At 34.3% G+C, this 12,396-nt stretch overlaps 1 protein-coding gene across 1 annotated transcript in view; it reads left to right on the forward strand.

Moving 5' to 3' along the window:
* DPH6 (diphthamine biosynthesis 6) overlaps positions 1–12,396 on the forward strand; it is a 154,708-nt gene that overhangs the window by 69,726 nt on the left and 72,586 nt on the right. The window lies entirely within an intron of this gene.

Here is a 12,396-nt window from a genome sequence, read left to right on the forward strand (position 1 = left end):
GCCAAATTCAGTTTTAGATATACTGTATTTTGCCATGTATAATGGGCACTTTTTTGCCAAAATTATTGAGGGGAAAATAAGAATGCACATTATACATGGATAATACCAATTCTGTACCTATACAAATGTTTTTATTTTTTATTTATGCTTATACATTAAAAGTGTAACTCTAAAAAGTAATATCGCTATCTGTATGCAAAATAGTACCCTGGAATAGGGTAATCGGTTTTGTTTCTAAATATAAATAAATAAATAATTGAATTTAAAATTTTAAATGAAGGAATTTAAAAATTTCTTCTGAAATTTTGGACGAAAAATGTGGGTGCACATTATACATGGCAATATATAGTTAAGTCACCATCAGTGGTCTGATGGAGATCATCTTTACATAGGGTTGCCTGAAGGAATTGTCTCTAGGCAAATGCTCTATACATATTTAATCTTCTAAAGTGAGAAGCAACAAAATGCATATATATTTGGGTACAAATAATCATTTATCTCATATTGAGCTTTTTAATATAATTTGTTATCAAGTCTTCTTGTTGAGTTGGATCTACCCCAGGGGCAAACTTTTATTATTACTGTAAAATCATAAAATCTTTCAAGATTAATAACTTTATTTTGTTTTCTTCAAAATTTGATTTGCATCAATTATTGTATACTAAAATAAGTTTTATCATTAAAGTACTTTTTAAACAGTAATATTTTCACTGTTTAGGAAAATACCTTTGAAAATATAGTAAATTGCATTGATAATCCAATAATAAGTGCATTATTTCAATAAATAACATTACTCTCATTTGCTCATTAATTACTTTTAGAGGAAGGGCCTAGTACTGTAAGTATATAGAGCCTCTCCTAAAGTGATAATTTTCAGTTAGAATTTGAATCCTTACACTCGTTACGCTTTATATGTAAAAAGCTGTTAGCACTCTTGTGTAGATTTGAAGTTATGGAGCATTTGCTGGGACAGTGTAGTGCCATTAATGTGAGACCTGCAGCTGTGACAGGGAGCATGCGTTAAGGAACCTTGTAGCCTGAGACGGACCAGAAAGCCCTGGGATTGCTAGAGACGGCTAAATTAAGTCACCTCTTGGTGACCAGTTTGAGTTTCATCTTGCAACCCTAAGATAATTTTTCAGCTGCTCTTTGGCGGACTCTGGAATGTGTAGGAGTCTTAGAGAAGCATTAGCCTAAGAGTTAACACTGCATTTTAAGCACTGTTAATCCTTGATGGACTTCCATTGTCAAAGTGTTTCCTGAAAGGTGTACATTGCTGCCTGTAGCAGTTAGGAAAGCAAAACCACTTCTGCACTTCAGTCATTCTTAACTAAAGCCAGTGGCTTCCTGGGTCTGCATTGAGCTTTTCAATGTAGTGGGGATCAAAACGCTAACGTATAACGATCCTATATCCTTATGTTGGTGGTAAGTTTGAAATTCTGTTGGAAACTTTAATTTGTGTGGGTCCTTGATGTTTTGCAGCTTGTATTTGTATAATATGGCACAGTTCTCCTGTCACAGGTACCCTTATTGAGAGGTCGCAGTTAATAAAGAGGCATGAGAATCTTGTAGCAGTTGAATGCATTATCTGATCATATTGGAAGGGAAGAATAAAGATGAAATTTTCTTGGTCAGAAGGTTTGGAACTCCTTTTCTGCTTTATAAATGGATTTTTAAATAGCTACTGACCATTATGTCTTTCAAAGGTAATTTTCTATTCTTTTCAGATGTTGTTTTTTTCTTGAAGTTTTTACTTATACGTGATTTTATAAGATAGCCTTCTTCTATAGTTAAAGCAATCTTAATTAGGAATCTAAGGATGCTTTGAAAATCATAATATGCTCTAAAAGTTTAAGAGTTTGCCAGCCTTCATCTAATAATGATAGGCGCTTTTAAATCCTCATCTTAAAGTAATCAGACCCCTGATAATGTATATTATTTTAATTGGTAATATTACAAATAACTATTGGTGCCCAATGGTACAGATTTAAAATGATCTGCTTTCTTAATTAATTTAGGATCTTGGTATAATTTTAGATTAACCCTGATTTTTTAAAAATTGGTAGGATTAAATCATTTTAGGCCCTAGATAGAACTGTGTGACAAATGATCTTGAATTTATACTCACCTTCCCTTAACAAACCATTAAATGTTTGGTTTATTGGCTATAATTTTTGAAGTATCCTAGAAGCAGTATAGTGATAATATGCTCTTTTTCAATATAATCTCACTGAATGTCTACTTTTATGAATGCCAAATCCTAAATCCACTGCATATTTTTATTGTCTGTACATATTTTTTGTTTACGTAGATGCATGTGTTTGTATGAATATATGGATAAAATATCCCTAGACTTTTCTTCAGAATTTGTTTCTTTAGAGTTTTAGTGTAATTTCGATGTTGAATATACTATTTCTTTCCAGACAGATTTGTTATGGTGGTAAGCAGTTCTGTTTAGTTATAGGCTTATCAGTAACCTTTACACATAATGTGATATTGTCTGAATGTCTTATTTTGTTCAACTTTCCCTGGCACTGATGAAGCCTAAGGCTGCTGTTTCTTTGAGTTACTGATAATTTTTTATCTGATTAACTGACACATTTAGTTGAAATCAGACACAGCCCTTAGGCTGGGCATGGATTTAATTTAAAAAGTATCAAAGGTTTGCTCTGTGTGCTATTTAATCATCATGTTTATCAGGCAAAGAAAAATTACCGGAAGGACCATAGGGAGAGGGTTATCTTAAGGAGCAGTAGCTTGGGAAATTGATAATAGCTACAAGGTAATTTACTGCTAACTTTTACATTCATTAATATAACATTTCCCGCTAATAATTACAGTGCATGTAATATACTAATTAAATTGAAAGCATTATCACTAATTTTCTTTTTTGCTGAACCCTAAGATGGCTAGATAAGAAGTGAGAATGTGGAATTGAAGAAAATCCATGTAGTCACACCAATTTAAACTATTGGTTAGTTAGCCAGTTAAAACATTTTAGAGATAGAAAATGGAACTACTATGCATGTTCAGAAAAACTCATTTGAGGCTGTGACAAGGGAATGAAATTCCTAAATGAATGAGATCACTAAGTTCTGTAATTTTGTAAAGTATTACACTGGTCTGACCTGTAAAAGGAATACATCTAGCAGGAACTGATGCATCACTACCCTCCACGTGTTGGATGGCACCGCTCTAATGAGCAAATGTGCTGGGGTGATGGAGTGCGCCGCTGCTGTGGGGCCTTCGCAGCACCTTTGTTTGGTGTATATCTCTTAACACTTCATACCATGACTCATTTTGTTCCTCGGAAAAATATTTCATGCTGTGTAACAAAGTACAGCACCTCCATGTTAATATTTAAGAGAAAACCTACCCCCTTGTCATCTCTTAACAAAACAACTACAAAATCTTTAAAAGGATTTATATTTTATGTAATCCAGACAATAATGTTATACTTTGATGTATAGTTATTGTATAATTGTGTATTTTAATCTAGCTGTAAGCCTCCAGGGTTTTTCCCCACTTTCATTAATGATATGCATAGGGTATAATAAAAACTGAAATAATATAATCATTTCAGCTTACATGAAAAATAAAACCTAAATTAAGAAGTCTTATGTTTGCAGTTATATCAAGTATTATGCCACTTCTAAATGTCTTTTGTCACAATTCACAATGTATTTGTTTTTATTTTGTTTGTTTTGGCTTGGTTTTCAAAAAATACCATGTTGTATTCATTCTTAGAACAGAATTTAGTAGTTTCTATGGAAAGAAAGTGTTATAAAAATTGTAAAGCTTCAATAACTGGAACTGTGTGTGGATGGTCTTTCGAACCTATGTCTCATAGATTATTTTTCTTAATACTTAGTGTTCTATGACTGTTCCATAATGAATTTTTGAACATTAAATGCATTGGGATTTCTCTGTAATACACATTGTTACTGGCAAGTATAATTCAGTCTAAAGTCAGTTTCTCTTATACCTGATTAATCATAGGCCCTTGCTTTAAAGAATTTCACCTCTAGATAATAGCATGAGATAGATCTTAAAGACTTTGTAGTTGCACAGTTTCAGTGCAATTTATTTTTTCTTCTGTATATTAAATATAATGTAGTAGCAATAAACTAAAATCATCAAATTGAAAAAGCAGAATCTTTGTGCTTCTCTGTGGACTTTTAGAAAAATAAGATTTTTAGATTGTATTTAAATGATAATGTTATAATTTTGTTTTTTTGTAAAGGTCATTCCTAGTTTCTTTGATGTACTAATTTCTTTGATAACCTACTTTAGCAAATGTAAGGCTTCATTTCATTTATTTGATTGAACCCAGCAGAAGTGAACCACAGTGTACCTTCTCAGATCATCTGTTACTCCATCATACTCACTGTAGACATGACCATATTTATTAGTCTCAACAGCTCCGTGTCAGAAAAGAGACTCAGGAAGCAGCATAAACCTTACAGGTGAGGGCACGAGGTCCAGACAAGTTAGAAATTCTGGCTACAGACCCACAGTTAATGATTATCAGAAACACGTCCCCTCCTATATAGCCTATAAGATCCTGTTTCCATCATGGGAATGCAGTCACTTAGGAATATTTATTACTTTTATAAATCATCTAATGTAATTGTTTTTATATTTTAAAACAGCTATATATTTTTAAACTTAAAAAAATAATAAGCCTTCACTTGTCCCAAAGCTTTCCTTTTCATTTCCTCTCTATGCTTTGTAGCCACTTAGTGCAGTGTTTTAATGTTTTCTTTCATAAACATGTATTTTGTTCTTTTTATTTACTTTTTTGTATTATTCTCTATTCATATTTTTTCCGGCTATATGAGAGCGTTTTGAGGGCAGAGACTGTGGCTTATATTGCTTTTTAATATTTTTTCCAGTGTTTGTTTATGTTACCACTATTACTTTTACTTTGCAACTTTTATCCTCTTCTTGACTGTCTTTATTATCTAGTATTTTTCACTAATCAGGTTCCTCTAGTGCTTTATGTTTAGAAATTGATATTAAAGTGTTAACAATTTTCAATAAAAGTTTTTAATAAAGAAAGAAAAAGGAAAATAAATGAATAAATAAAATGTTAACAATGCAATTCTGACAAAATACAACATTCTTTAAAACAATATTGAAATCCCATGTTTCTTTAGCAACTGCACCAGAAGAGCTTGTTCTTCTGTATTTGACCATAGATTATCAAAGATTTGACCTAAGAAATACATAATGTGACTTAATGTGTCCCCAGTGACATTGCTGTCTCTTTAATTGCAACTGGATGTTACCTTAGTCAATGCTTAGTCTGGAAAGACCTTGGCGAGTTTGGAGTGTTGGCTCCCATTAGTTTCTCCAGTTTTATAATTTATGAAGGTCTTTGGTTGCAGAGGGAATGCAGAAAAACTAAATAAACTTTGAGGTCTGTAGTTTCTGAAACCATTGCTGATCATTGGATTTATTTCTAGATCAGCCCCAGACAGCGCTGATATGTGAGCCTGAAACTAGAAAATCACACCAGCGATCTCTTGGACGTATGTGCAGTTTAATACATGGAAAGGAGAACTGTAAAAGACCATCTCCATGTTTTGTTCAACTCTCACTCTGCATCCTCTCTCTATTCTGTATAATATTTAATGTGTGCAGCTGAAACCAGGATAATTGTGCATTTAGATTAAATATTCTTTACTATCGCTGCTGGTGCTGTGCTTCATCATTCATATGCCGGGCTGAAGCCTGAAGGAGAGAGAAAACCAAGGATGCTGCTAACTGTTTAAGCTTTTTCCAGTTCTCCCAAGTGTGGTAGTTTGCAGGTAGCAGGAGGGGCAGAGTTCTAATTACTGCCTTCATAGGCCTGGACCTTTCTGTCATAACTTGGTATCAAAGGTCTTCTGAATAAAGATACATCATGCATTTATTAGTTTTCAGTGCAAGTATGGAACTGAGATTCACTAATTAGATAATGCTGGCTTATTGATGACTAATCATACATATTAAAAATTTATTTTAATTCTGTATATTTACACAGTATTCCAATATAGTTTGAAAGATACACTATCTGGCTGGTGGTAGGCGTTCTTTTTTCCTCAGGAATGTTAAAATGAATAACTAAAAGATGATCTACCAAGAAAAATTGGCAAATACATCTGTGTTTTGACTTAATTAGCCCAGCCATGTGTACTCCATCAGCAGATTAACCTTAAAAGAATTCTCTGCCTTGAAACTTTGACTTTATGGCACTGGATACTTTTTTGTTGCTATTTGAATTTATCAAGAGCAAACAACAGTGAAAAATGTAACTGTCCTCAGTATTTGCTTCTCCTTTGTGCAATTCCATATGTTTATGTAGCAAAATTTTGCTACACTTTTAAACCTAGTGAATATAGTTGTAACAGCACTTCAGGCAATATGATGTAGATCAGGGATAATTGGAATTTTACCCTTGAATTTTTCTCTCTCAGAAAAAGGCGGGAAAGTTAGCTTGGTTTATAAACCAGCTTCCTGCCAAATTTGCTAAGTGCAGATATTTAGAGGACTTTGCTATTAATGTTGCTATTAATTAATTTTATCTATTGCATAGACAATGCATTTACCCAGTTCAAATTTAAAATGTTCAGAATGTTCATGGGGACCTCCAGTTTGTAGCCAAAGCTGTATATAAGTTGGGGTGACCTACTACATGCAATCAGCAGTCTTATGGGACTGGGCCATTCGCCTGATGCTCTCTCCAGGTAGATAGTATCAGAATTAAGTTGTAGGACACCCCTCTGATGTTGCAGGATTGCTCAGTGTGGGCAACGCCCCCCACCCCTCACGTCTGGTGTAGAAGTGTTGTGAGTAAAGGTGGAACACAGAAGGAGCTGGGTCTAGGCTTTTATTTTTACTTCCTTAGTGAAAGAAATGCATGACTGGATGTTGAGAGACCTGGGTCCTTTTCCTAATAATGATACCTCTGATTTATTTGGTGAACTTATGAAAGTCACAGCTGATGAGATATAATTTCACCCTTGCTAGGATGCCTACTATCAAAAAAAATCAAGAAATAACAAATGTTGGTGAGGACATGGAGGAAGGGGGAACCTTGCACACTGTTGGAGGGAATGTAAACTGGTACAGCCACTGCGGAAAGCAGTGTGTGGAGGCTGCTCTAGAAATTAAAAATAGAACTACTGTATGACCCAGCAATTCCACTTTGGGGTATATATCCAAAGGAAATGTAATTATTATCTCGAAGACATGTCTGTACTCTCATGTACACTGCAGTATTATTCACAATAGCCAAGGTATGGAAACAACCAAAGTGCCCATTCACAGGTGATGGATAAATAAAATGCGATAGATATTTCAGACAGAGGAAGACAAATACCACAAGGTATCACTTACATGTGGATTTTTTTTAAAGCTAAACTCATAGGAACAGAGTGGAGAGATGGCGACTGAGGGCTGAGGCGTGTGGAGAGTAGGCAAAACGGGTAAAAGGGTACAAACGTCGTTACAGGATGAATAAGGTCTGAGGACCTAATGCATAACATAGTGACTATAGTTGATAATAATGTATTGTATAATTGAAATTTGCTTTAAGAGTAGAATTTAAATATTTTCATTTAAAAAAAGATACATATGTGACGTATTGAATATGTTAACTTGATAGGGAGAATCCCTTTACAGTGTATACATATATCAAGTCACCACACTGTCCATGATAATATGTTCCAGTTGTTGTCTCAATAAAGCTGGAATAATTGAAAAAAATATATTACAAATAATCCCTTTCACAGAAGTTGCATTTTAAGGGTTATCTCAAACCAATCAAAGGAAGTTTTCATAGAAGCTTGGGAAATAAGTTTAGAAAGCACCTTATAAACAGATTTAAACACTTTTTATGGAACTGGTTTGCTTATAAATAAATACTTCTTGATTGTTGCTTTCTTCTCCCAACTAGGATTAACAATTTAATCCTTTATTTATTTATTGGGTTGTTGTTACTAAAAGTTTCATAGAAGTACTCAAAACATCACCTCATCTTTTTTGAAGCAAGAAGAACATTCTCGGGAGACTGAAGGAAAAAACAACGGTCATTTAGACTTCTTTATTGAATATTGGGGTGACAGTGGTTGATAAAATGATACACGTTTCAGGAGTACAGTTCTGTAATGTCTCAGCTGTGTATTTTACTGTGTGTTGACCACCCCAAGTCCAGTGTCCTTCCATCACCATTGATCCCCCTTTACCCTCTTCTCCCTGTTTTCTGGGAGTCTCCGTACACTCTGTCTGTGGTTTGGGTTTGGGGCCTCCCAACTCCTTCCCCTCTGACAGCTGTCAATCTGTTCTCTATGTTTATGAGTCTGTTTCTGTTTTGTTTGTTAGTTTATTTTGCCCATTTGGTCCCACATATAAGTGAAATCATATGGTACTAATCTTTCTCTGAGTAGCTTATTTCACTTAGCATAATGCTCTCCAGGTCAAATTTGGTCTTACATGACTAGCAATCTTCTAAGTTTCTCCATTGAGGTTGTCACACTATGTAGCAAATGGCTAACTTATTCGAAACTGGGAGTGTCATACTGTGGCAACTAACATGGAGACTCAAAATAATACATTGCTAGTTTTAAACAGAAATAAATAACAAGTGATTATGACCCTCTGCAGTCTCTTTGTCAATTAATTTTCAGCCTCAACAACTTTTTCCCTGTTTGATTGAGAGAGCTCACAAAGGGAGACAATAATGCTGCAAATTTAGTGACCTAGTGCTCTATCACAAGTTCACAGTTTAATGGAAGAACTCCAGATGGTGATCATTTTCCATTTTAAAGTGTCTTATATTGGTGATGCTAAGAAAGACAAAAGCCTTTTTAACAAGTCGAAGAAATTTTGTTACATGCCTGAATATATGGAAATTCTAAGTGTCACTTTCATAAAATAGTATTTACATCCGTTATTTTTATTAACCTGGATTATATAACTATGCCAAAGTGAAGAATGCAACACTTCATCAGTGTTGTTGCAAATAAAAGGGTTTTCTTCTTATTTTAAAGGGAAAAGCATTTAGTGCTTCCTGGCATATAAACTTCTTGTTTTGTTATCCAGGGCTTAGAACATCATTGACATTCACAAATGTTTCTTATTTAGTAATGCCATGTTCCCAGAAGTCCAAATACCGCCACTCAGAGCTATAGAATACAAGTGTGCTTCTTTAATGAATGGGTCATGTTATAAATGTTAGAATGCCTTTCAGATGAAAAACACTTTAAATTCAGCAGATCATTTTTTTTCTCAATAGGCAAGAACTCATTAACGGAATAAGACTGGTAACTGAGGCATTTTTCAAAGAAAATAATATCCTCGATAAATGCAAGCTGTATATCTTCTCATCTTTAGAATAAGTAGGTCTAGATTTCATTCGTGAAAAAAAAAAGACAGCTCCTTTTCAATTCATCTTGTTGGCTTTGTGAACCAACTTCTCAGTATGGAGACAAATGAATATTGAGTGAACAAATCTAATTTGGGTCTAGATTTCCACCTTTAAACCCTCCTTCTAAACTTGTAATTATCACTGTTACCATATGGCTGAGTGCTTTCATCATCCCAGCCTCTGTGTTGGGAGCCTTGGAGCTGCGATGTGGTAGAGTTTTGCATATAAATGAGAATACCTCATCAGGTACATTGCATAGTAGAAACCCATTTTTATCTTCTTGTATCTTATGTTCCTTGTACTGTAGATTGCTGATTATAAGAGTAGTCATTTTTAAGGCTTTAGGACTAGGTTATAACTCATTCTTCTGGTCTATTTCATACTTCTTTTAGTGATTAGAACAGGACTAATGGCATATCGTTTGTCCTATTTAGTAGTTTTATTTAGTCTTATTTAGTAGTTGTTTAATGTGGAAGGTTCAGTCACAGTCAGATACCAAATGGAAATGGAGGATTAGGATTGTATAGAGTATATGGATGTGTGTGTGGGTAGTAGGCTAGTGCTGGGAAGTGATCACAAGCAAGTCTAACACTCCAGAGTGAAGAGCTTTGTCTATCAAGTTAGGCCTTTAATTCGTAGCATTAACAGTGGTGGTGCTGGTGGTGATGGTACTCAGGATAGTTAACCGTACAAGTATTAACAGAAGTAGTTATAGAAGTAGTTGTGATAATGAAGGTTATAATAATGATAAAAGAAAATATTGATTGCTTGCTTACTTGGTACTGGAAACTGTTACTTCTCTGGATTATTTCATTCAGTCTTTATAATAACCCTAGAAAAAAGGAACTACTATTATCTTCACTTTATGGATAAGGAAAATGAAACAGAAAAATTACACAACTTATTCAAATACCAGAGCTTGTCAGTGGTAGGGATTTCTAGTGGCTGGTAGTGATCATGACTGATGAACAAACCATTAGTTAGGTTTTAATTATGGACTCCTGGGTGAACTCTTGGCTGGCTTACCACCACCTCTGCCTTGAACCGTGGTTACCAGGCATTCTCAGGTCAAGTTTGGGCAGGTACAGTAGAGGGCTCACAACATTTGATCCTCACTGGTTTTCCTAAGCTATTTTGTACATTTTTCAATAGCAAAACCAAATAGGATCTTTAGCTTTCCCCCTGTTTCTTGCAAGAGAAGAGCTTTCTACAATTGTACACATTTTGGTTTTTCCTCATTGAGAATTTTAACCCTCTTGTATTATTGCTACAATATTTTGTAAACATTTAACTTTTTAGGTCAGATTTCTTTATACTGCCCTTATTTTTCAAATATTCTCACATTAAAACTGATGATCTCTATTTAGATTTTTGAAGAACAGTCAGAATTCAGCTGGATACATAATTCTGAATCTGATTTGTTAGGTATTATCAAGCAGAAAATAAAAGAGATGGAAGTGGAAGAGGATTTCAGAGAATTCATGTAAACTAAAAATTAAATAATTATTTTAGGGTTGTAGAGAGCGTTAAGCAAGAACTATAGAACATTAGCACATTTTAAATGGATAATAAATGTCAATTATTATTTTAACCTTGGTTTGACTGAAAGAAAAACACCAGTGCCTCTTGTCTTTGTTTCCATAATCTATAGAGAAATACTTACACACACACACTCACACTGACACACACACACTTGGTACTTTATTTATTTTTTTATTGAAGAACTGAAATTTTGATCTCTCAGTGACGCTGCTCACTACTCCCTGATCTATGCTGTATTTGTATTTAATGAGAAACACTATACCTTGACTTTTTCTAATGAACATAATGAAGTTTATGAAGAGAAAATAGCTAGGAAGGTTAGAGAAAGGTTATAAGCAATGTTCTCCCAAAGTTACTGAAATAGAAAAGTAAAGGAAATAGCTCTTTTCCTGGAAACTTTAATAAAAAGGAGTTATTTTATTGGGGGGGAGGTGTAGCAGATATTTCTCTCTGATTTTGGAGGGAAAATTTTAAATTGGCTTTATCCCCAAAGACATGAGCGATTCCTGTTGTGAATATTTGTTTCTTTATTATGGCATCCTTTTAGGACACACTGGGTTATTTCGGTATGTCTCGAAATACTAATTTGTTTTTATGTGAAATGCTATTGTTTTCCTTGTAGGTTTCCAAGTTGGTGGAGTCTAGAGTATTAATAATGCAGCCATCTCTCTGAAGCAGTTTCTTCTATACTTCATATGCTAGGATGGATTTCACTGGATGCCTATTCAGAGAATTCCTATTCAGTTTGTTACTGGTAATTACCCACCAGTCACTTTCTTCATATCTATTTTCTAGATAACAGTCCCCTAGTTTATATCTGTATTATGTATTATTCTTCCCTAAGTATATTATGTTATACTTATTTACATTAAATCTCATCTTAGACCTAGCCTTCCAAATCCCCAAGTTGTCCATATCTATCCATATACTTGATTGATCTTCCTTTCTTTTATGTTTCATCCATCCTAGGGTTGTGTCATCTGCAAACTTGATCGTATTGGAATTTACATTCTCTCCAGATCATCAGTGAGCGTCTGGATAGACTAGTCCTCTTCCCAGTGGGACACTGCTGGATACACTACTGGATGTTCTTAGTTGTAACTCTATTGATAGTAATTCATTGCTTCCTTCCTCTCATAGATTTTTTTACCAACTATACTGTTATTCAGTCCATGACTCTACCATCTCTGCTTCCTGGGTCCTTTTCTTTTTTTGTCAGTCATCTTTTTCTAAGCTACAGATAAAATTCATCGTGGTCCTTTATCCACTTATGCCATTGCTTAATTTTTTAAAGAAAGACAATCTGGGAAAATATTGCCCTTTACTAGAAATCTCTCAAAAAATGTACATGAAACAATGATGAGTCTTTACAAGTATGTTAAGTGAGAAAACATTTTAGAAGTGCTGCCTAATTCTGCCTTTTTCCATGGAAAATGGTCTCT

The sequence above is a fragment of the Sturnira hondurensis genome, unplaced genomic scaffold, assembly GCF_014824575.4.
Source record: "Sturnira hondurensis isolate 20B ecotype Veracruz unplaced genomic scaffold, ASM1482457v3 Scaffold0008782, whole genome shotgun sequence".
Classification (NCBI taxonomy): domain Eukaryota; kingdom Metazoa; phylum Chordata; class Mammalia; order Chiroptera; family Phyllostomidae; genus Sturnira; species Sturnira hondurensis.